At 46.1% G+C, this 21,142-nt stretch overlaps 2 pseudogenes; one reads left to right on the top strand and one right to left on the bottom strand.

The window, feature by feature from the left end:
* Positions 1–6,690: 6,690 nt before the first annotated feature.
* Positions 6,691–11,059, bottom strand: LOC101662910 (annotated as a pseudogene).
* A 1,295-nt stretch (positions 11,060–12,354) lies between these two features.
* LOC105979419 overlaps positions 12,355–21,142 on the top strand; it is an 11,189-nt pseudogene continuing 2,401 nt past the window's right edge.

Genomic DNA, 21,142 nt, shown 5'->3' with positions numbered 1-21,142 from the left:
CCCATCTCCACCTTGCCAGCCCAGTTGCTCAATTCAGCGTCTCACCCTCACCTCACCTGCAGACCTGCAGCCAGGTAAGGCCTTTGCCCCACCCAGAATGGTGTGAAAGTGCAGTTAGGGTGTGCCCTGTGCACCAAGACTCACTGGGCCTCCACCCAGCTCCCTCACAGCTCAACCTGACTGGCACTGCCTGCTCACCCCTTAGCCACCAAGCCAGGGAGCCCAGCTCTTCCGGGGCCCCAGCTACCATCCCAACTGTCACAGTACTGCATAGCAAATTCAAGTGCTAACTCCGGCGCCAGGTAGCCGGTGCCATGCACTTCACTTACAGCTGTGCAAACTTGGACAGAAATGTAAGCTATCCGGCCTCTTTGACACAGAGCATTCCTGTCCCATGGCCTCAGCCATTGGCTCCTGTATGGGCATGTGAATCAATTCAGGCCCCAAACACCCCAAACCAAACTCACTAGTGATACTATAGGGCAGGGTAGAACAGTCCCCATGAGTTCCCCAGACTCGAACAACTTACAGGAGTAGAAAGTTCCGTCTTTCTCCCACAGGGCAGCTTCAAACTGCCAGCCTCTCAGCAGCCCAATGCCCCATTCACACACACACACACACACACACACACACACACACACACCTCTTTTATTGTGGATTAGGTGGAGGGTCACATATCAGATCAGCAGTTGTGTTTTCTACATTAGCAACTTAACCCTGCCAACAGCTCCCCTGCCCTCCCTTCCTCTCCACCTCCCTTTTGTATGCAATTTCTTCCCTTCACCAAGTTCAAACGTGTCTGCCCTTGAGCTCATCATTTCCCCTTCCTCCCACACCTGCTAACCATGAAAGTGTTTCTTTTGGTATAAAAACCTTCTCTTGATTTTTTTAACCCCAATAATGATCGCATACAATACTTGTCCTTTTGTGTTTGACTAACTTCACTCAACAGAGTGTCCTCCAATCACCTCCATGCCCGGACCTAGGTGTTTCAGAGTTTCCTCCTGACTCTCTTAGCTACACCTCACATCCCCTTGGGTGGATGCACCAAAGTGTGCCGATCCTTCATTCGCCCACCCCTGGGCGTTTCAGTCTTCCTGCGACTGGGTGTGCTGGGCTCCTTCCCTGCTCCTGATTTCTGCGAAGGACTGCTGGGTCGATTAGCATTTCTAGTCCCAGCATGGAGGAAGCACCAAACCACTTTCCAAGGTGAAAACCCAATTCTTGTCATTTCACTGAAACGTTTGGGAAAGGGAACTGGCGGCCCAGTTATAATTCGTTGCCAAGGGCTGGATTCCAACTCACGGCAACTCTGTGGGTGGAAAGGAGGACTATGCTCCCTGGGGGTCAAGCTACAGTATAGGAAGATCACCAGTACTTTCTTCGCAGGCACCTGTGGGTAGGAGCCTTAACCATTTGCAGGGACTCCCTCTCTGCACGAGGATGCTAGGCTACAGGCACCCCTCATGCTATCACAGGGGACAGGCTCCTCCTAAAGGTGAAGCTACCATGCAGAGTCAAGACAGCTGGAGGGAGCTGGAGATCCTAGATAATCCCACAGGCCAGCCACCCCGCCTTGTCAATGGCTAAGCAAATACATTCTTTTTTGCTTAATCCAGTGAGTCAGATTTTGGTTACCGAATAAAAGGTGTGGGGGCCACACCTGACCTTTGCCTACACAAGAATCCTATGTTGATATGTTATTATTCATTCTGGACCCTGGTTTATCCTTGGGTTCATTCTTTGTGCAGTCCTATGGATTTTGAGCATTGGACCGTTACTCTTCAAGGTCAGCGGTTCAAACCCTGCAGCTTCTCCACAGGAGAGAGGCTGTCATTCCCCCAAAGATTTGCAGCCTTAGAAACAAAGTCACGATGAATCAGAATACTCAGTGGCAGTGCGTTTGTTTTTATGGTTGTTGTTCTTGTTTAATGTGTTTTGACAAATGTGTGCGATCATGTGTCCACCATGATAGCATCATTCGGGATAGTTTCATTGTCCCCATGAAGCCCTGTGCTCATTCTTTCACCCTCTCTCCTTGCTGACTCCCTGGCAATCTCGAATTCACTGTCTCTATAATTTTGCCTTTCATTTTAATGTTAAACAAATTCTCATCCTATATGTTTAAGAACTTACAAAGGCTGTAATTTTTCCTATACTGTAACTATTGACATATTCAAATATATCTCCTAGTTGACTCTTTCATTGTTCTGGTGGAGCCTAATAATACCCCAGTGATTTGACAACCATTGTTAACCATTTAAGGAGCCCTGGTGGTGCTGTGGGTTAGACACTGAGCTGCTAAGTACAAGGTCGGTGGTTCAAATCCACCAGCACTTCCTCAGAATAAAGACGAGGCTGTCTGCTTCCATATTGATAGACTCAGAAACCCTATAGAGCAGTGCTTCTCAACCCTCCTAATGCCTCAACCCTTAATCCAGTTCCTCATGTTGTGGTGACCCCAACCATAAAGTTATTTTCATTGCTACTTCATAACTGTAATTTTGCTCCTGTTATGAATCCTAATGTAAATCATAACGTGTTTTCTGATGGTCTTAGGCGACCTCTTTGACAGGGTCATTCGACACCCCCCCCACAGGGGCCATGACCCACAGGTTGAGAACCGCGGCTATAGAGGGTCCCCTTGAGTCAGAATAGACTGGATGGCACTGGTTTGGTTTTCTAGTCACAAAGGATGAACGCACTTTGATGGTCCGACGTGCACCATTCCTTTTTCTCCTCAGTTCCTGTTTCTGGCCCACACCTCCTCCAGGATGTGTCCTAATATATGTTTGAAGATCTTTTTAAATCACTTATCATTTCTCTGCAACAAATAATATACACATATATGTAAGGTTGGGTTGACTAGAGAAACAAATTCAGTGACACTCATATGTGTGTAAAAGAGAACTTTATATCAAAGAGTAATTGTACTTTGAGAAAACATTCCAGCCCAGTCCAGATCAAGCCCATAAGTCCGATACTAGTACATAAATTCCTCTTCAGAGTCACACAATCACATGCAACGATGCAAAATGCAGGAAGATCATAGATACAAAGTATCTTGTGTAGATACAAAGTAGATACAAAGTCTTGTGAAACCAATGACAGTGGAAGCATCCCCAGGGCTCTCACAGGTCTCTGTGGTCCACCTGGCTTGTCAACAGGAAAGTAAAGCAGAGAGAGAGGGAGGCTGGCCTCCAGAGAGCCAGTTATCTCAGTGACCCCCCCAATCAAGCTGCGACCTGATTGACAGGTTAAACTCCACCCACTTGTTCCTACAGGAGCCATGTTGGCACAAAAAAACTATCATAACATAGAAGTAAATATTTTCAATGCCCGGGTTCCTGGATTATGAGGTTTAAATGGTCTTTCTTTTGGTTGAAGTCACCATTATGATGATCAAAAACACACAACTGATCAAAAGAACCCAAACAAATGATAAAACATGAGACTCAGTGTGTTAGTCTGGGTTGCTGAGAGAAACAAATCCAGAGACACCCATATGTGTGTAAAAGAGAACTTTATATCAAACAACAATTGAATATTAAGAAAACATCTCAACCCAGTCCAGATAAAGTCCATAAGTCTGGTATTAGCCCATACGTTTGATACCAATCTATAAAGTCCTCTTCAGACTCACTCAACACAGGCAATGATGTTGAATGCAGGAAGATCAGAGGCCAGTGGGTGGAAAGTCTTGTGGCCAGTGGTGGTAGAAGCATCTCAGGCTGGCAGGGGTCTCCACGTGGCTTCTCCAGCTCCAGGACTCTGGCCTCATCCACGTGTCTCGTCAGCAGGAAGATGCAGCAGAGAGTAAGAGTGTATCTGCCTTCCAGGGAGCTATTTATTTCCCTCATGCCTCTAAATGAGGTCATCAAGCTGTGACCTGATTGACAGGCTAAACTCCACCCCTTCACAAGTTGATACCAGATTATATAACTACCATACTTCATCAATAGCATAATTGATTTTACTGGAAATACACATATTTTAATAAGATTGGATAATTTTTTAAATAAAATATTTGTATGCTTATAGTAAACATTACTTTTGATCAGAATGATGCAGGGTCCATCATCAATTTTCTCTGTCTTCATGTTTGAAGGGGTCTGTTTCCTGGGAAGCCCTCCAGGAACAGAAGGAACAAACTGTTGACACGTGCAACAACATGGGTAAGTCTCAAGCCCACTGTGTTGTGTAAAAAAAAGGCCAGTCTCAACAAGTCACACAGTAGACAAAAGTACGTTAAACATATTGTTTTTTGTTTTAAAGATTCAAACATATTGTTACTAGAGTTTCCAACCACAATTTTATTCCAAACAAAATGGTTCAGACCTGCTTTGCCCTCAGGGATGGCTGCAGCTCTCAGTCATACAGTTTATCTAGTCCTGTTCAAATGCCAACTTATCCCCATCGGACCCTCTACACAAAGGAGAATCCCTCCTGTGGGTTTCCAAGACCCTAACTCTTTATGGGCAGAGAGCCTCATCTTTCTCCAGAGAAGCGAATGGTGGTTTTGAACTGCTGACTTTGCAGTTAGCAGTCCAATGCGTGTGTCACAGTGGGTGACACCACCAGGGCTCGTATTAAGTCCCATTAGTGTGCCTTCAAGAAAACACCCAATTTTGTAGATGCAATTAGGTTAAAATGTAGCACCATGTCATTTGATCTTCCTTATGATCCATTTAAATTTGTTCTAGTTTTTAGTCTTTTCTGTTTACTTTTTGATTGAGATGCTTATCTGTTTTACTTTGTTATTCTTGTTAGGTTTTGTTTGTTTTATTATGTTTTTCTGTATTAAATCCAAGATAGATAAATCTATAGTGACAGTAACTGGATTAATGGTTCTTTGGGGGTGTGCCAGGGAAGTTGGGAGGGAGATGGGGAGTTAATAACGACTAGTACAAGAATGAAGAAAATGTTCTAAATTGATCGTGGTGATGATTGTACAACTCTTCATGATGTGATTGAATGACTGAATTGTATGTGAATAATATACCAGTAAAACTATTGGGGGGGAGGTGTCTAATACCCGTGGCTTCTGAAAGGGTCTGCTGGGCCAGTTAAATTCAACGCAGAGAAATCAGCTCAGAAGATAAGGATGTTATTGTTTGAGATCACAAAGGGATCATCTGGATAGATTTTTCTCAAGGGATATAAGACAATCATAGGCTCTTATTCAGAAGAAGTTGGGTTTTTATCCTGGTTAAATTAAATTATTAACTCAGCTCTTAAAAACCTTTCAGGTAGGCCAATGGGTACATTGGAGAAAAGCAGGCAGCTACTGACCATTCTGTGGTGGAAAGATAAGTTGCATAGTTAAGACACACTGCCTAATGATTATCAAGCCCAACACTGTATCAGTCTTGTTTTTCAAAAACAGGTTTCAACTATAGAATTATATGATATGCAAATTACTTTCCAATAAAAATGTTTTAAAAAAGGTTTCAAGATAAACCAAGAAACCACAAAGATACCCTTTATTAGTGTGATAGTTTTTTCAAGCAAACAAGGCGCCTTGGGTGGATATGGGTGGAGTTTAGCCTGTCAATCTGGTCACAGCTTGATAACCCCTCTTAGAGATGTGACTGAGATATATAGCTCTCCAGAGACTGGACTCTCTCTCTCTCTCTCTCTCTCTCTCTCTCTCTCTCTCTCTCCTGTCTCTCTGCCTTCACTTCCTGCTGCTGGCCACACGGAGAGCTGTGGCATCCTGCCATGTCTTCCACCGACCTCGGATTCACCTGACTTTGCACACGGCAGCCTGTGACCTTCCTGCACTCTGCATCACTGCATGCGGCTGTGTGAGTCTGAAGAAGGACTGATGGACTAGTATCGGACTTATGGACTCGAGTTGGGCTTGGCTGGGATGTGTTCTTGATATATAATCACTTCTTGATATCAAGCTCTTTCTTACACACATATTTGAGCATCACTGGAGTTGTTTCTCGAGTCAACCTGGCCTAGCACAAGTAGTATAAAAATGGAACCATAAACTTTAGAAATACAGCAAAAGCCAAAGACACATGAATAATTTATAAAAGAGTAAGTTGATCAAGCTCTGGAAAGCTAAAATGGGAGACATCACCGGACAGTGCCATGCCTAAAACTAGAGATGTAAGCATGTGCCAAGTGACCAACGGCTAACCCACGGCAGGATAGCGGAGGGATGCGATCGGCAGGGAGCGGTCCTTCTTTCCCACCCATTCCATTCTATTCAGTGGTTATCACTGTACACATCAGGGTCCTTTTTAAAGCTACCCAATGACTATCATTTCTTCCCTTGTCATCTTTTCCTAATTTTCTCTAGCAACAGTTTTTTCCCTCTGGCTTGACCAATTGAACTCAGCGGGTGGGAAATCTAAAGTACCAACTCAGGTTGCCGTGGTACTTGGGAAGGTCAATGTTGACTACTGACCTGGCTTGGCAGCGTTAACTGCCCATTCTCGATGAGACAATGTCCCCCGTGTTAATCACTCAGCTAACTGCGGCTCTTGGCTAGATCCTAAGACCCAGCATGACCCTGGAACGCTCCCCTGTCAGGTACTGCAGTTATCTGTGCAAACATCCACCCACTGAAGCTCTCAATAAATACGAAGCATCGTTTCACACAATCTCAGTACTATCGACCTCTTTTGCCTCTTGAGCTATCTTCTGGTTGGTGACACAGAAGCTGCAGTTAGTTGGCTACTGCGCCACACTCCTTCCACGTACTTCCTGCTCGCCAGGCTTTAGCAGCTTTTTGGCAGCGATGACGGTGTTTTCCATTAGCATCGCCACTGTCCTTCCTGGGGCTGTGCCCCCAGCATCCAGAGTGATGCACCTGCCTTTCCTCCTGACTCCTTCGAAACCCACATCGCCAACCAAACTGGGTCTGGCAGGTATAGGCTCTTGAACCCTATTTAGTCCTCATCAATGATCGCTGCTCCTTCCTTGGTCATTTCTGCTGTGATCAGCTTCGGAAGGCCTGCAGCAGACCCCACGATATCTCCAAGAATCTCCGGCTCTTTGGGTGGGGTGGGGTGGGGGGCGTGCGATGAGAGACCGTGACACTGGTATCACCTGAGGGGTGCGCTTGGCCCCATCCGTGTGCGCTAACCTTGCAATGGACCAGCCTGCGTTTTTTGACCTTCCAGCCACAACCGCACTCTTCCCTACGGTGGGAATTCCAGTTGGTTTAATTATTTCCTACAGCCCCCAGGGGGTAGCAGGTAACCTGGGATACTAGTCCAAACACCCCTGGCCCATGTTACTTACGCGGAAGTCACCGAGGCATCCTTGTCTGGAGAAACAGCCTTGCAGGCCTTCCGCTCTGAACTAGGAGGCCACCTGGCACTGTCGTCGCTGTTCAGTTTCTTGATTAAATCCAACAGCTCGTCCCCTGACATCGAAACTGGCTTCAATGTTTCACCGCTCATCCCCACATCTGCGGCAGCCCTGGTTTTGTTGAGGCGTGGGAGTGACTGGCGGGGTCCCTGCCCACCAGATGCCCACTCAGGTGTGTCGCCTGTGGACAGCCCCTGCGCCTCTCCTGCCGCACTTCTTGCTTGGTCTGCTGGGAGAGTTCCTTCCAGAAAGGACAGTCACTTGAGGAACCATGGTGGGATCCGCAGCACTATGCCTCGCCAAGAGACTCGGAAGTTTTCAGGAAATTGAGGGCAAGCCGAGGAGAGCCGAGAGCCCCCTGTGGGAGTCGCTGAAGCTGAGCCATGGTGTTTCAGAGCGAGGGCTTCCCGCCGAGGAAATGAAACGAAAGAGGCCGAGGACAGGATCTTCCCGTCCGGAACTTTCTTATCACTGCGAGTCACTCCACTGGATAGCACATGAAGATGTGGCATCGCATGTGCATGATAGAGAGAATCTGCTTCCAGTCTCTCCTCCCCTCTGCGAATGAATAGACCCAGAAAGGTGTCAGAGACGCTGATTGATTGGACCTGAGCATTCTGTTTGTGATGAACAAGTTTGCTCTGGTGACTGACTGATAGAAGATTAATTGCGAAACGTAACAAGAAAAAAGAAAGGAAGGAAGGAAGGGGAAAAGGAAGGAAATTGAAAATCGCATTAGTAAGAAAAAGGCCCAGAAAATGGCACCAAGGAATTTGTTTTCATCATGACTATATCAGCTCCTTCTTGGGGGATGTCAAAGGCTGTGTGCTCTGAGGGTCTTGTGGGAGACCTTATCCCATCTACCCTACCACCTTGACCTTCCCCTTCAGACTCCTTCTTGTTTCCCATACTCAACCAACATTGAAAAGGAACACGGGGGGGGGGGGGGGGCACAATTTGAGCCCCTCAAGTACACCACAACTGTTATCATGTTGCAAAGAGCTCGGATTCTTCAAGGAAGGAGTCGAGCCGTGGAAATATGTCTTCAGAAATGAACAGACCGACGTGGAGGTGGCTATGTTGAGATACACATTGATATTTCTGATTAATTGAGGTTTCTATGATTTTGTAGCGATGCCTATCCTCCTATGAGTCCATTTATATCACATTCTGGAAATGACACACTTCAACAGACGGCGACCAAGAATTTTTTTTCATCATTTTATTGGGGGCTGTAACCAAATTGCTGATAACTTAATATAGTTATTTATAAAGATAATTAGATATATAACAAGAAATGAACTGTTAAATCATATACAGATAAATATATAATACAAGAAATAAACAATTAAATTAGAAAGCACTACAAATGTCTCAGTGCAACTCACGTCCGTGAGAGAAAGTTGAGAGACTAGCAGTCCTTCAAGTCCAGTCTGCTGCCAGATCTTCCTCTATTTATAGAGAGAGCTAGGCTATGTCGGCACAGCAGCCAATCACAAGGCAGGTCACCGACCGCCAGTCCCCAGCTCCAGAGAAGTCTTAAAGGGACCTCAACTTACAGCAACACAGTCCACAGGCTAGGCGTCCCACAGGTAGTGCAGCCTTTAAATTGAGGCACAGAACAAGCAAGGCAGCCGCATACTGGTCCGATGATCACAGAGCAAGAGACAAGAAAGGCAAGGCTCACCAAGCCATTTATCTCTCTGCCCTTCAGTTAATCCCACTTGTGTTTATCAGCCAGGCTGGCACAATAAACTATCTCAGAGGCTCATACAACTTTTATCACAATCCATACACACATCCATTGTGTCAAGCACATGTGTACATTTATGGCCCTCATCATTCTCAAAACGCTTGCTTTCGACTTGAGCCCTTGGTATCAGCTCCTCATTTTTCCCCTCCCTCCCTACCCCCTTCCTCCTGAACCCTTGATAATTATAAATTATTATTTTGTCATGGGACACCAATAATTACTGGTGGCCAGGGCTTAGGAGAGGAGCCCTGCGTGAACATCATTTGCCATGCCCATTCTCAGCACATCCATGATCTTTTCCTTCCATTTTCCCGTGAGCTTTGCAAAGCCCTCTGGTGTCTGTCCATTTGCTCCTCTGTGTGGCCCCAGGCGTCCTTTCCTCGGGCGGGGAGGTGAGAGAAGACGGAGCACTTCAGAAACAGTGAAAGTAGGCCAAGTAGAGCTCGGTGATTCTGCAGGAGGACGGGGTACTGACAGCCAGGCTGCCACCGAGCCCTCTAGTTCTCAGGCAGGTCACTTTTAGACACGAGAACAAGGGAGGTTTCTCTTAAAACAATACAAGTGTCTTCAAACCCTGTGGGAGGTCTCCCAGGCACTGGCTGCCCTAGGCGTAACACCACCTGTTGTCATCAAATCAACTCGGATTCGTGGCGGGCCAGGTCTGGCAGAGCAGGACTGGGCTCCACAGTTGATTTTTTGGGAAGTCAATTGCCAGGCCTTTCTTCCGAGGTGCTGCTGAGGGGACTCAGATCTCCAGCCTTTTGGTGAGCAAATGAACACAGTACCATTTGCACCAGCCAGGAACTCCTCCCAGGAGCAGGCAAACCCCTTTGGAAGACCGTGTTTGTACTTCTTTATTTTTTCCAGCTGAGGAAACCAAGGCTTAGAAGGATAAAGTAGATTCCCCATGGCTGCCCCATGAGTGATTACTCGGGATGAGAACTCAGAAGACCAAGTCTCAAATCCTTTCTTTCAACTCCATACTCGAGTTGGAAAGTGCTGGAAAGACAAGCTTGTGTTTTCCCTAATATCCTATACGGGCAAATATACGTCACAGTGGAGATTCGAAACCATTTTGTGAGTTACAATTGCTGATTATATTTATAGTGCCTGCTGAGCATATGAGAGCTAGGAAACATTGGATGTACAAATTTATGAGGAAAATAATCATTTCCTCTCTCATATTGACCCAGGGAAAAAAAATCGTCTCAATAGCCACAGACTTAGCGCTAAGTGACCAGCAGGTGGCGAGATCACCTCACAGTTGTCTTGCAGTTCACCACACTGACTGGATGCATTTGAGAGAATTCATCAAATTCATCAAAGCTGTCAGGTAAGCTTTGCACTGCTAACCACAAGGTCAGTGGTTCAAAGCCACTAGCCACTTGTGGGGAAAAAGATGAGGCTGCCTGCTCCCATAAAGATTGACAGCCCCTCAACAGCCCTATTCAGGGTCACGATGTGTTGTGAGTTTCTCTGGGTTTATATTTGATGGTTCTAGGGTCTCAGCCTTCCTATCTGGCTCTCATTGATTCACTTATTTTGAACTTCATTTCCTTGATGTCCCTAACTGAAAAAATCGATGGTTCAAACCCATGACCCCTCCTGGGGGAAGAACGAAGCAGCTTGTGTCTGTAAATATTACAGCCTTGGAAACCCGATGGGGCAGTTCTACTCTGTCCTCCAGGATCACTGAGTCTGGATCTGTCCGACAGCCGTGGGCAGGTGCAGAACAGACCCAGTCTCGTAAGACCTCCTTTCCTGCGTGCTTGCTGTGTGGGGCAGTCTCGGCCCCCTTGAAGGATGAGCCCAACGATGTAAAAACGCTGGGTGCAACTTTCCTGGACAGTTTCTGACCAGCACAGTTTCCAGTTTTCTTAAAAACTTCTCTCTAAATAAGCCCCAATGGTCATTCTATATCCTTTGAGGAAAAACTATCAAGATTATATCTCTGGGTCCCCCAGAATTTGCCTTCATCTTCGGAACTGACCTGCCTTGATTTCAATGGCCCAGGAGATGGTCTCTGGATTGTATCATTAAAGTCAAGACTTGTCTCGGCTGCAATTTTCTTTTCCAAAATTTGCTTCATTCATTTTGATGGACAAATGGAAGCTGGGAACCCGGAGAGGGGGGGTGAGTGGACAGAGTATTGTCACCTTGAGGGAATCACAACTAATGTCACAAAATGCAATGTGTATAAACTCTGGAATGAGACACTAATTTTCTCCAAAAACTTTCACTCTAACTACAATAAAATGCACCTGCCACCACCCAAAAGAGAAACAATGAGAAGCTCAGGGGGGGGGGGTCTGTGTGTGTAAATCTAGGTAAACTAGGGAAACAAATCCACAGAAACTCATATGTATAAGACAGTTTTATATAAAGGGCCATTGTACATTAAGAAAGCATCCCCAAAATATAAAAAAATAGAAAGCATCCCATGGAGAGCAAATGTTTTGAGAATGATGAAGGCAATGAATGTACAAATGTGCTTTACACGATTGATGTATGTATGGATTGTGATAAGAGTTGTATGAGCCCTAGTAAAATGATTTTTTTTAAAAAGCAACCCAACCCAGTGCTGTCCAAGTCCAGAAGTCTAACATTAGCCCATATGTCTGACACCAATCTGCAAAGTCCTCTTCCATCTCACAAAACACATATAATGATGCTGACTGCAGGAGGAAAGCCGAATCAGTGAGCATGTAAGCATCTCAGCGCTGGCAGGGGTCTCCACACGGCTGCTCCAGCACTCAGGGCTGCATCTGGGTAGGTCTGTGTGGCTTCTCCTCAGGGATGTTTTGCCAGAAGTGAGCCTTGCCAGCTGAAGCAGGGAACTGGCTAAGGCAGCCACACCCTGGTCTGACCATCATAAAGCAAGAGACCCGAGAACTTGAAAGGCAAGGCTCACTGAGCCATTTCTCTCTCCGCCCATCAATGAACCCCGCATGTATTCTACTATCTCGTGTGTGTTTGTGTGTGTGCGCGTGTGCGTGCATGTGTAGCACTAGAGGAAAGAAGATTGGGCAAGGCCAAACCAAAATCCAAATTCACTACCATCCAATTAATTCTGATTCATAGCAACTGTCTAGAGCAGTGGTTCTCCATCTTCCCAATGCCGTGACCCTTTAATACAGTTCCTCATGTTGTGGTGACCCCTAACCATAAAATTATTTTCCTTGATACTTCATAACTGTAATTTTGCCACAGTTGTTAATCGGGCCACCCAAAGGGGTCGAGACCCACAGGTTGAGAACCGCCAGTCAAGGACAAGGTAGCACCCTCCCTGTGTGTTTCTGAGACTGTAACTCTTTACAAGAGCAGAAACCCTCAATAGGTGAAAAATGGCCCCTTCCTGCTCGGCTGCTGTTTGCGTAGGGGTTGTTGCCACCCTGAGGCTTCCAGAGCACTAATGACTTCTCAGGCCCATACGAGTCCAGGTTGTAGGTTTGCAGTTGGTGTGTTATTGAAGACTGCACCAAATATCCCATTTTTCCACCAGATTACTTCACACCACTCTGACAAGAAACGGATTAGAAAGTTTTTTTCAATGACCCCAAGAATTGGAGGCAAGAAAAAGTAAAATCTGGGGCTTCATGGACAAGTCAGCAGGTACGGAACAAAAGTAATGAAGATTGACATAAACTCTGGTGGGTCCTGCTCAAAGAGAGGAATGTGCTCCTCACTCTACAACAGGAAGCCAAGTGGCAGAGGCTACGGATGCTTGAGAGGTTAGAAAAGGTGGTAGATTCCATGGGTGCATCCCATAAAGTTGAGCAGGAAAGAGAAGATGCACTAAGGTTTCTTCAGACTGGTCAACAATATGCTAGAACACACACAGGAGCAAATGAAGGGGGAGGAAGAGAGAGTGGAGCACATTCTGGCCCACCAAGCCTTGATGATGATATTCCCACTCAGAGCAGCCAATCCACAGAGAAGACCATATGGCGGTCCCACTATGAGACACGACATCCCTCACTGACCCATATCCCTACAGGGGACAACACTGGAGACACAGTGTGGGAAGTCCACCCAATCTGATCCCACTGAAGCAAAACACTAAAGGTGTGCAACAAAACAGCAAGGGGTACAGAGCAACAAAGTCCCCAGGGAATACCAAAAATAAGGGTCTTAAAGGCTTGAAGGTAAACAAGCGGCCATCTAGCTCAGAAACAACAAAGCCCACGTGGAAGAAGCACACCAGCCTGTGTGATCATGAGGTGTCGAAAGAATGAGGTATCAGACATCAAAGAACAAAAAAACTTATCATTGTGAGTGAGGGGGAGTGCGGAGTGGGGACCCAAAGCCCACCTGTAGGTAACTGGACATCCCCTTACAGATGGGTCGCAGGGAGAAGATGATCCTTGCAGGGTACAGTGTAGCAATGATGAAACATAGAACTTTCCTCTACTTCTTAAATGTTTCACCACCACCACCACCACCACTATCATAATCGCAACTCGACCTTATAACTCTGGCTAGACCAGAGGATGTACGCTGGTACAGATAGGAACTGGAAACACAGGGAATCTGGGACAGATGATCCCTTCAGGACCAGTGGTGAGAGTGGCGATATGGAGGGTGGAGGGAGGATGAGGTGGAAAGGGGGAACCGATTACAAGGATCTACTTATAATCTCCTCCTTGGGGGATGGACAACAGAAAAGTGGGTGAAGGGAGACGTCGGACAGTTTAAAACATGACAAAATAATAATTTATAAATTATCAAAGGTTTACAATGGAGGGGGGAATGCAGAGGGAGGGAGAAAAATGAGGAGCTGATATTAAGGGTTCAATTAGAAAGCAAATGTTTTGAGAATGATGATGGCAACAAATGTACAAATATGCTGGACACAATGGATATATGTTTGGATTGTGGTAAGCATTGTACAAGCCCCCAATAAAATTATTTTTAAAAAAAGAGTTGTATGAGCCCCCAATAAAATGGTTTAAGAAAAAAAGATGGTCAATCCATCTTAATCAAGGTCTTCCTCTTTCTCAATGCCTCTATGGCAGTTACATACTCTCATGTCAACTTACAAAGGGGTGGAGTCTAGCCTGTCAATCAGGTCATAGCCAATGAGACCTCTTTGTGGGCATGGCCTTTTCCTGAGGATTCTGGGAACTCCTGTCTTCCTCCTTGGAGGTAGGACACATGTTCTCTCTGCTTCATCTTCCTGCTGACAAGCCCCTGAAGCTGGAAGAACCATGTGGAGACCCACTGCCACTGGATCCATAAGACTTTCCATCCACTGGCCTGTGATCTTCCTGCATTCAGTGTCCTTGCATGGCTGTGTCTGAAGAATAATGTATACACTGGTATCAGGCATATGGGCTAATATCGGACTTATGGCCTTGAACTGGACTGGGCTGGGATGTTTTCTTAATCTACAATTACTCTTTGATATACAGCATTCTGTTACATATAGAAGAGTGTCCTGGGTTAGTTTCTCTAGCCAGCCCAGACTAACACAGCCCGTGTACTTTACCAAGCATGATGTCCTTTCCCGTGGTCGGCTCTTCTGAAAACTTGTCCAAAGTAGGTGAGAGGATGTCTCACCATCCTTCCTTCTAAGGAGCATTCTGGCTGTACTTCTTCCAAGAGAGATCTGTTTGTTCTCCATGGTACTTTCAAGATTCTTCGCTAACACCTTAATTCAAATGCATATACTGTTATTCAATTTTCCTTATTCAATATCCAACTTACATGTGCATATGGGGCAATTACAAATACCATGGCTTGGGTCAAGCATAACTCAGTCCTCAACATAACATTCTTGGTTTTCAACCCATTAAAGAGGTCTTGTGCAGCAGATTTCACCCAGTGCGATGTGTTGTTTGATTTCTTGGCTGTTATTTCCACAAGCTCTGATTGTGGATCCAAACAAGATGAAATCCTTTCCATCTTTTCTGTTTATCATGCTGTTACCTCTTGGTCCAGTTGCGAGGATTTTTACTTCCATTCTATTGAGTTGTAATCCGTGTGGAAGGCTGCAATCCTTGGTCCTCACCAGCAGGTGCTTCACGTCCTCCTCACTTTCATCGGGCAAGGTTGTGTTAAGAAGCCTTTCTCCAACCCAATGTCTCATTCTTATACTGAATACGTATAATGAGAGGATACAGCCCTGATGCACATAGCATCATGGCAACATATAACCCTCCATGACCAGCCATGGTGGCTGCACTTGAGGTGCATTGGCTAGGAATCAAGCCCGACTCTCCTGCATGGAAGGTGGGAATTGTACTATTGCATCACCCGGACCCCCAAAGCTGTTATGCCGAAAGCCAAAACCATTGTCAGTTGTGCCTCTACAGATAGCGCCAACTTCCTCGTGAGGAGGGGCTAATGGTTTTGAACCACCAACCTGCAGTTATAGTTGAGCACTTCCGGAGAGCACCAAAGCAATCCTCACAGACCTCAGAGAGCAGCAATATTTTCGGACCAACGTTTACCCGTGTGAATCAGAGTGGAACCTGCACCCCAGGGTCCCGAGGCTGTGCACATTAGGAAGTGGGTTGTCAGGAGACACCTTTGGATGTAATCGGACTGTCAATTTGGGGGCTAATAGTTGAGCAATTAATTATTTTCACCATCCAAATTCTCCTCTAATCTAATAACTCTGTGAAACAATAATCACACACACACACACTGACTGCACAGTAAAAATTCATCCAAAACAAAAAAGCACAAACGACACCGGAATGCTTTGGGCACAGCTTATTTGAAATGAGCAAATGCTAAGCTCCTAGCATCACGACTTTCTCTCTTTCTGTTTTCCTCTTCTTATTTTGTTTTATTTTTCATAGTCTTATGGGCATATAATTCACATATCATACAACTCTATCCTTCAGTCCTTTGAAGATGAGTTGTACAATCAATTTTAAAACTATGGTCTTTTCTAAGTGCTCAAACTGTTACTTGAATAGCTGACTCGTGACTTTTTTTTCAAGGACAATTAAGCTTCCTAGTTTTTCATTTCTGAAAGTCACCTTCTATTTTATCTTTTCTTGTTTTGAAAATTGGGACGAACCTTCTTCTGGAAACCTTTAAATTACGTCAGATAACACACATGGAAATGTTCCTGAAATATAAATGTGCATATATGATATGTATCTGTAATATACATGTATATATCTGTAATAAACATATAAGTAAACATAAATATGTACAAACATCCCTAGGACTACCAATAAGTTGCCTGTTGAGAGAGTCCCAGAAGCCAATGTCTGTCTCTCCCCAACGCCGGTCCCCCGTCTTGCCTCCTAAGCCAGCCCTTTCCTGCCTCGTGGCCCTTGCTGCCCTGCCTTTCTTTGCTGTGCAGCCAGGCTGTGTTGGGCACTTGAGCAATGTGCAAATGGGTTCACCCTGTAACTGAAGCCGAGACAAACTCTGTCCTACGCTAACCTTTTAGCTGTCCTTTCTGCCTCCAAATTTTCTCAAAGAGGAGCGCGACCGAGTCCACAATCCTAGCTGTAAAAATGTTTCAGACAATTTTAGCCTGGACTTCCTGAGTCACTGATGTGCTGTCATGAGATTTCCATCTGTATTCATCAAAACGTTAAGTTTTCAGGAAATAGAAGTGTCATTCTTGCTGAGTTGGATTTGGGGGGGGAGGGGGAGTTAATTGCATCCCCCCAAAAGACAGGTTGGAGCCCTGAGTATTGAAGTGATGATGCGGGTGGCCTGTTTGGGGCAACAGGGCTTTCCTTGTTGGGTGCTAGGTGTCATGGGGTCTGTTGTGGTTCAACGTGACTGTGCAACAGACAGAAACACTGCCTGCTGCTGCACCGTCCTCGCAGGGCTGCTTAGGTTGGAGCTCACTGTTGGCACCACTATGCCCACCTCATTGGGAGCCTTCCCCTATTTCAGTGACCTTCACATTACTAAGCACGGTGTCCTTCTTTGGGGACTGATCCCTCCTGACACCATGACCAAGTACGTGAGACGAAGTTTCCCGAGCCTCATTTCTAAGGACCATCCGGGCTGTCCTTCTTTAAGACAGATTTGCTTGTTCCTTCAGTCTATGGTCCTTTCACGATTCATCACCAACGTCATAATCCCAATGCACCAATTCTTCTGATGTCTTCGTCATTCAAGGTCCGACTTTCACATGCCTATGAGGTGATTGAAAATACTGGGGGGGGGGGGGTTGGAGTGGAGACCCAAAGCCCATCTGTAGACAATTGGACACCCCCTCAAAGAAGGGTCACAAGGAAGGGACAAGCCAGTCAGGGTGCAGGATAGCACCGACAAAACATACAACTTTCCTCCAGTTCTTTAATGCTTCCTCCCCCCAACTATCACGACCCCAGTTCTACCTTACAAATCCAGCTAGACTGGAGCATGTGTACCGCTACAGATAAGAGCTCTCGACACACAGAATCCAGGACAGATAAACCCCTCAGGAGCAGTAATGGGAGTAGTGATAGCAGGAGGGAAGAGGGAAGGTCGGGGAGAAGGGAGAGAAAGGGGGAACAAACAACAGAAATGTGGGTGAATGGAGACAGTTGATGGTGTAAAAGATGAAAATTAATAATTTATAATTTATCAAGGGGTCATGAGGGTAGGAGGGGAGGGGAGGGAGGGAAAAAAGAGGAGTTGATACCAAGGGCTCAAGTAGAAAGAAAAGATTTTGAAAAAGATGATGGCAACATATGGACAAATGTGCTTGATACAACTGATGTGGATTATTAAAAGAGCTGTGAGAGCCCTCAATAAAATGATTTATAAAAAAAAATTAAGTGTAAAAAAAGACAAGACCATGGCTTGGGTCCAGAGCACCTTAGGGTTCTTTTTGATGGCATCGCTGAAGCTAACGGTGTCACGTCAGCGTAGGCAGGTGTGTCCTTCTGAGGGATGCTTTACAAAGGAGGAGAACAGGCAGGGACACAGGCACCCACGGGAGGAGAGCACATTTCTCTACAAGCCAAACCGAAGCTCCCCAGAGGCCTGAGAAGCTGGAAAAGACAGGAAGCCCTTCCCTTTGAGCAGAGAGAACAAACAGCCCCACTGAGCCTCGAACGCCCATCGATAGCCTCCAGAACTGTGAGAAAAGACGTTCACGGGCTTTAAGGCCACTCGATTTGTGGTATTTTTGTCATGGCAACCCTAGGTGATGAAAACACAGGTCTACTTGGAAAAATGAACAAACCAAAAATCACAGTTACAAAGGTACACAACATCGTCTGTATTTCTCTCTCAGTGCGGGTTTTGCCCTTTGACTCTCTCGTGTGTTTCAGGCACCTCTCAGAGGGGGTTCAACTGGGTTCAATAGTGGGGAGGCCTCTTAGAGCCAACGATGGTTTCCATGTTGGTGAATGTTGAAATCCCTTTTTTCTGACACCTCAAGAGCCACTGTTTAAATCCAGTGTCCTTTTGTTACCCCGCCTTTTCTCAGCCTGTTCTCACCGGTCTCATAGCTAGAAACCTGCAGGAGTCGAGAGGAGCTGGATAGAAACCGGACTCCTGCCCTCGGCCAGCCATCTGTCTACCCATATGGCTGCTCACGACCTCATTACATGCATATAGGTGTGTGAACACACTCATACCTCTACCAGTCTCCAGACTGCTGCACAGGATGGGTGTGGTATGGGCCACCCACCCCGTGTCCATGCTGAGACTGAGCCTCTATTTCATGGCAAAAGAGCCCGAGAACCTAGAACATGTTTGTTCTTAGGTAGGTTCCCCAACTCCAAGTCACGTTATTTGATTCTGCTGGAACGACACAGAACTGTGATTGAAGCCCTATTTGGTGTAAGGTCCGGGCAGCGGTAGAATGTTCACAGTGGTAGAACTCTCACCTTCCATGTAGGAGACCCGGGTTCAATTCCTGGTCAAGGCACCTCCTGGGCAGCCACCACCTCTCTGTCAGTAGAGGCTTGTGTGTTGCTAGGATGCTGAGCAGATTTCAGCAGAGCTTTCATACTAAGATGGACTAGGAAGAAAGGCCTGGCAATCAACTTCCAAAAATCAGCCAATGGAAACCCTGTGGACCATCAGCCATCCTGGGCATCGAGCAGAACCGGGCAGCATTTCTTTCTGCAGTGCATGAAGCCACCTTGAGTCAGAGCAGGCCCACCAGCAACAGCACTGCATGTGAAGGAGTCCCTGGGGAACCCACAGAGAAAGTGTTGCCCCGTCCCTCTCAGGAGGGCCACACGGAATGGATGATAAATGCAGGGTGGGTTTGGCACTGATATTCTCGGGTTCATAAATATTTCTTGCCCTTACTATTATGGTTTTTTACCTGTTTACCTCCTTAATCAAGTTAGGTCTGCATATGTTCATTTGTATATTTAAGATTATGGGGTACATGAAAGTCAAGATAGATAGCCCTTCAGAAATAGTTACAGGAGTAATGGTTCCCTAAGAGTGTGGGAAGGGAGGGGAGAAGGAAGAGGTGGAAGGGGGAGCTGGTAGCAATGATGACTGTATAACCTCACTCAGTGGGCGTGAACAACAGAATCGAATGGAAATAGATATAATGGATTATGTAAGATATGTTCATAAAGCTATTATATAAAAAGTAAAATAAAGTGCTTGCCCTCTAACAGGAAGACCAGACGTGCCCATTCCTCTAGATGCCCCTTGTAAGAAAGGTCTGGTGATTGGCTTAGGAACAGGAGCCCCTCCTATGAGCGGAGCAGTAGCACCAGGGAGGGGGGTTACTGAACCACCTGAGATCCAAGGGCAGCATTTGCCAGGGAGCGAGTTCAGAAGGCAGGGTAGGATAGGGATGAAGGAGGATGGAAACAGGCAGGGGGCTAGGGGCAGCTCCAGCGTGGGGGCTTCAATCAATGTCACAAAGCAAGAGGTGTGTGACTTCTTAGATGAAATCCAGTTGGGTCTGTAAACTTTCACACGCAAATCACAATGGAGTTAATAAAAAAAAGAGGAAGAAGCCACTGCCAGCCCACGGCACCGAGTCCGACTGATGCACTCATTTGGTCTTTGGGTGGGCTCCCTAGGAGGCACTGTGTGCAGGGGTGGTGGAGAATAAAAACGTCTAAGACAGAGAGGCTAACTCAGCAGGCCGACACAGAAGGAATGTCTCCCCTTTAAAAGCGGTTGTGTCAGATGTTCAGAAACGACACTTCACAATCTGGTCGGGACTGGAAGGTTATTTGTTAGCCCAAGTGCAGTCTGGGGAGGCTGAGGGCTGTGAGGGTGGGAGTGATGCCACGATTGTACATACGCCGTCTTATGCCATGCCTTTCGAGGAAGAAAGAGGTGCAGAGGGATGGATGGTGGGGCTCTGCAGGGAACTGGCTGAGTCTGAGTGGGGGAGAAGGGAGGGCACCCCAGTCTGAGTGAAAAGTTTGATCAACGCCGAGGTCTCCTCTTCCCCTTGCTGAGCCTATTCTCCCTTGCTGTGGAGTGAGTGTGTCCCAGGAAGCCTGTAGACAAGGTTTTGTTCTGTCGTGCACAGGGCTGCCACGAGTGGGAGCTGGCTTGAAGACAGCATGTAATACCACGTAGCCCCCAGTATAACCCGATAAAGACTAAAAGTTTATTTACTGGTTATACTATAACATAATATAAAAATATGAATGAGTTTCTTACATCTGCTCATACTCAGTTTTCCCCCCAACAGTTTTCTTGACATGCAATTCAATAGTCAACCACAGCAGGAAGAGTTGGACAATCACCAGCACAGTCAATTTTAGAACGTGTTCTTCATGCTTGAACTCACCATCATTAGCTCCCCATTTCCCCCAACCTCCCCTGCCATGCCCCTGAGCAACCAATAATCTAGTTCCTGTCTCTGTAGATTTATCTATCCTGGATTTCATATACAGAAAAACATCAAAAAATAAACTAACCAACAAGAAAAACAAAGTAAAACTGATAAAGTCTCCAAAGACAAGAAGGCAGAGAATATTACAAACTAGAACAAATTTAAATGGATCATAAGGATATAAAATTATAGGGGCTGGAGGAGAAAACAACGGGACTGACAGTTCCGGGGGGACATGGGAGAGGAGGAGGAGGGGGGAAGGGAAGAAGAGGGGATAACAAACCCAGGGACAAGGGAACAACAAGCGATCCAAATTGGTGGGG

The sequence above is a fragment of the Echinops telfairi genome, unplaced genomic scaffold, assembly GCF_000313985.2.
Source record: "Echinops telfairi isolate 266 unplaced genomic scaffold, ASM31398v2 ScPeMD7_7469;HRSCAF=8507_0, whole genome shotgun sequence".
In the NCBI taxonomy this organism is placed as follows: Eukaryota; Metazoa; Chordata; class Mammalia; order Afrosoricida; family Tenrecidae; genus Echinops; species Echinops telfairi.
Note: the sequence above shows the minus strand (reverse complement) of the source record. Positions and strands in the feature narration are given on the sequence as shown.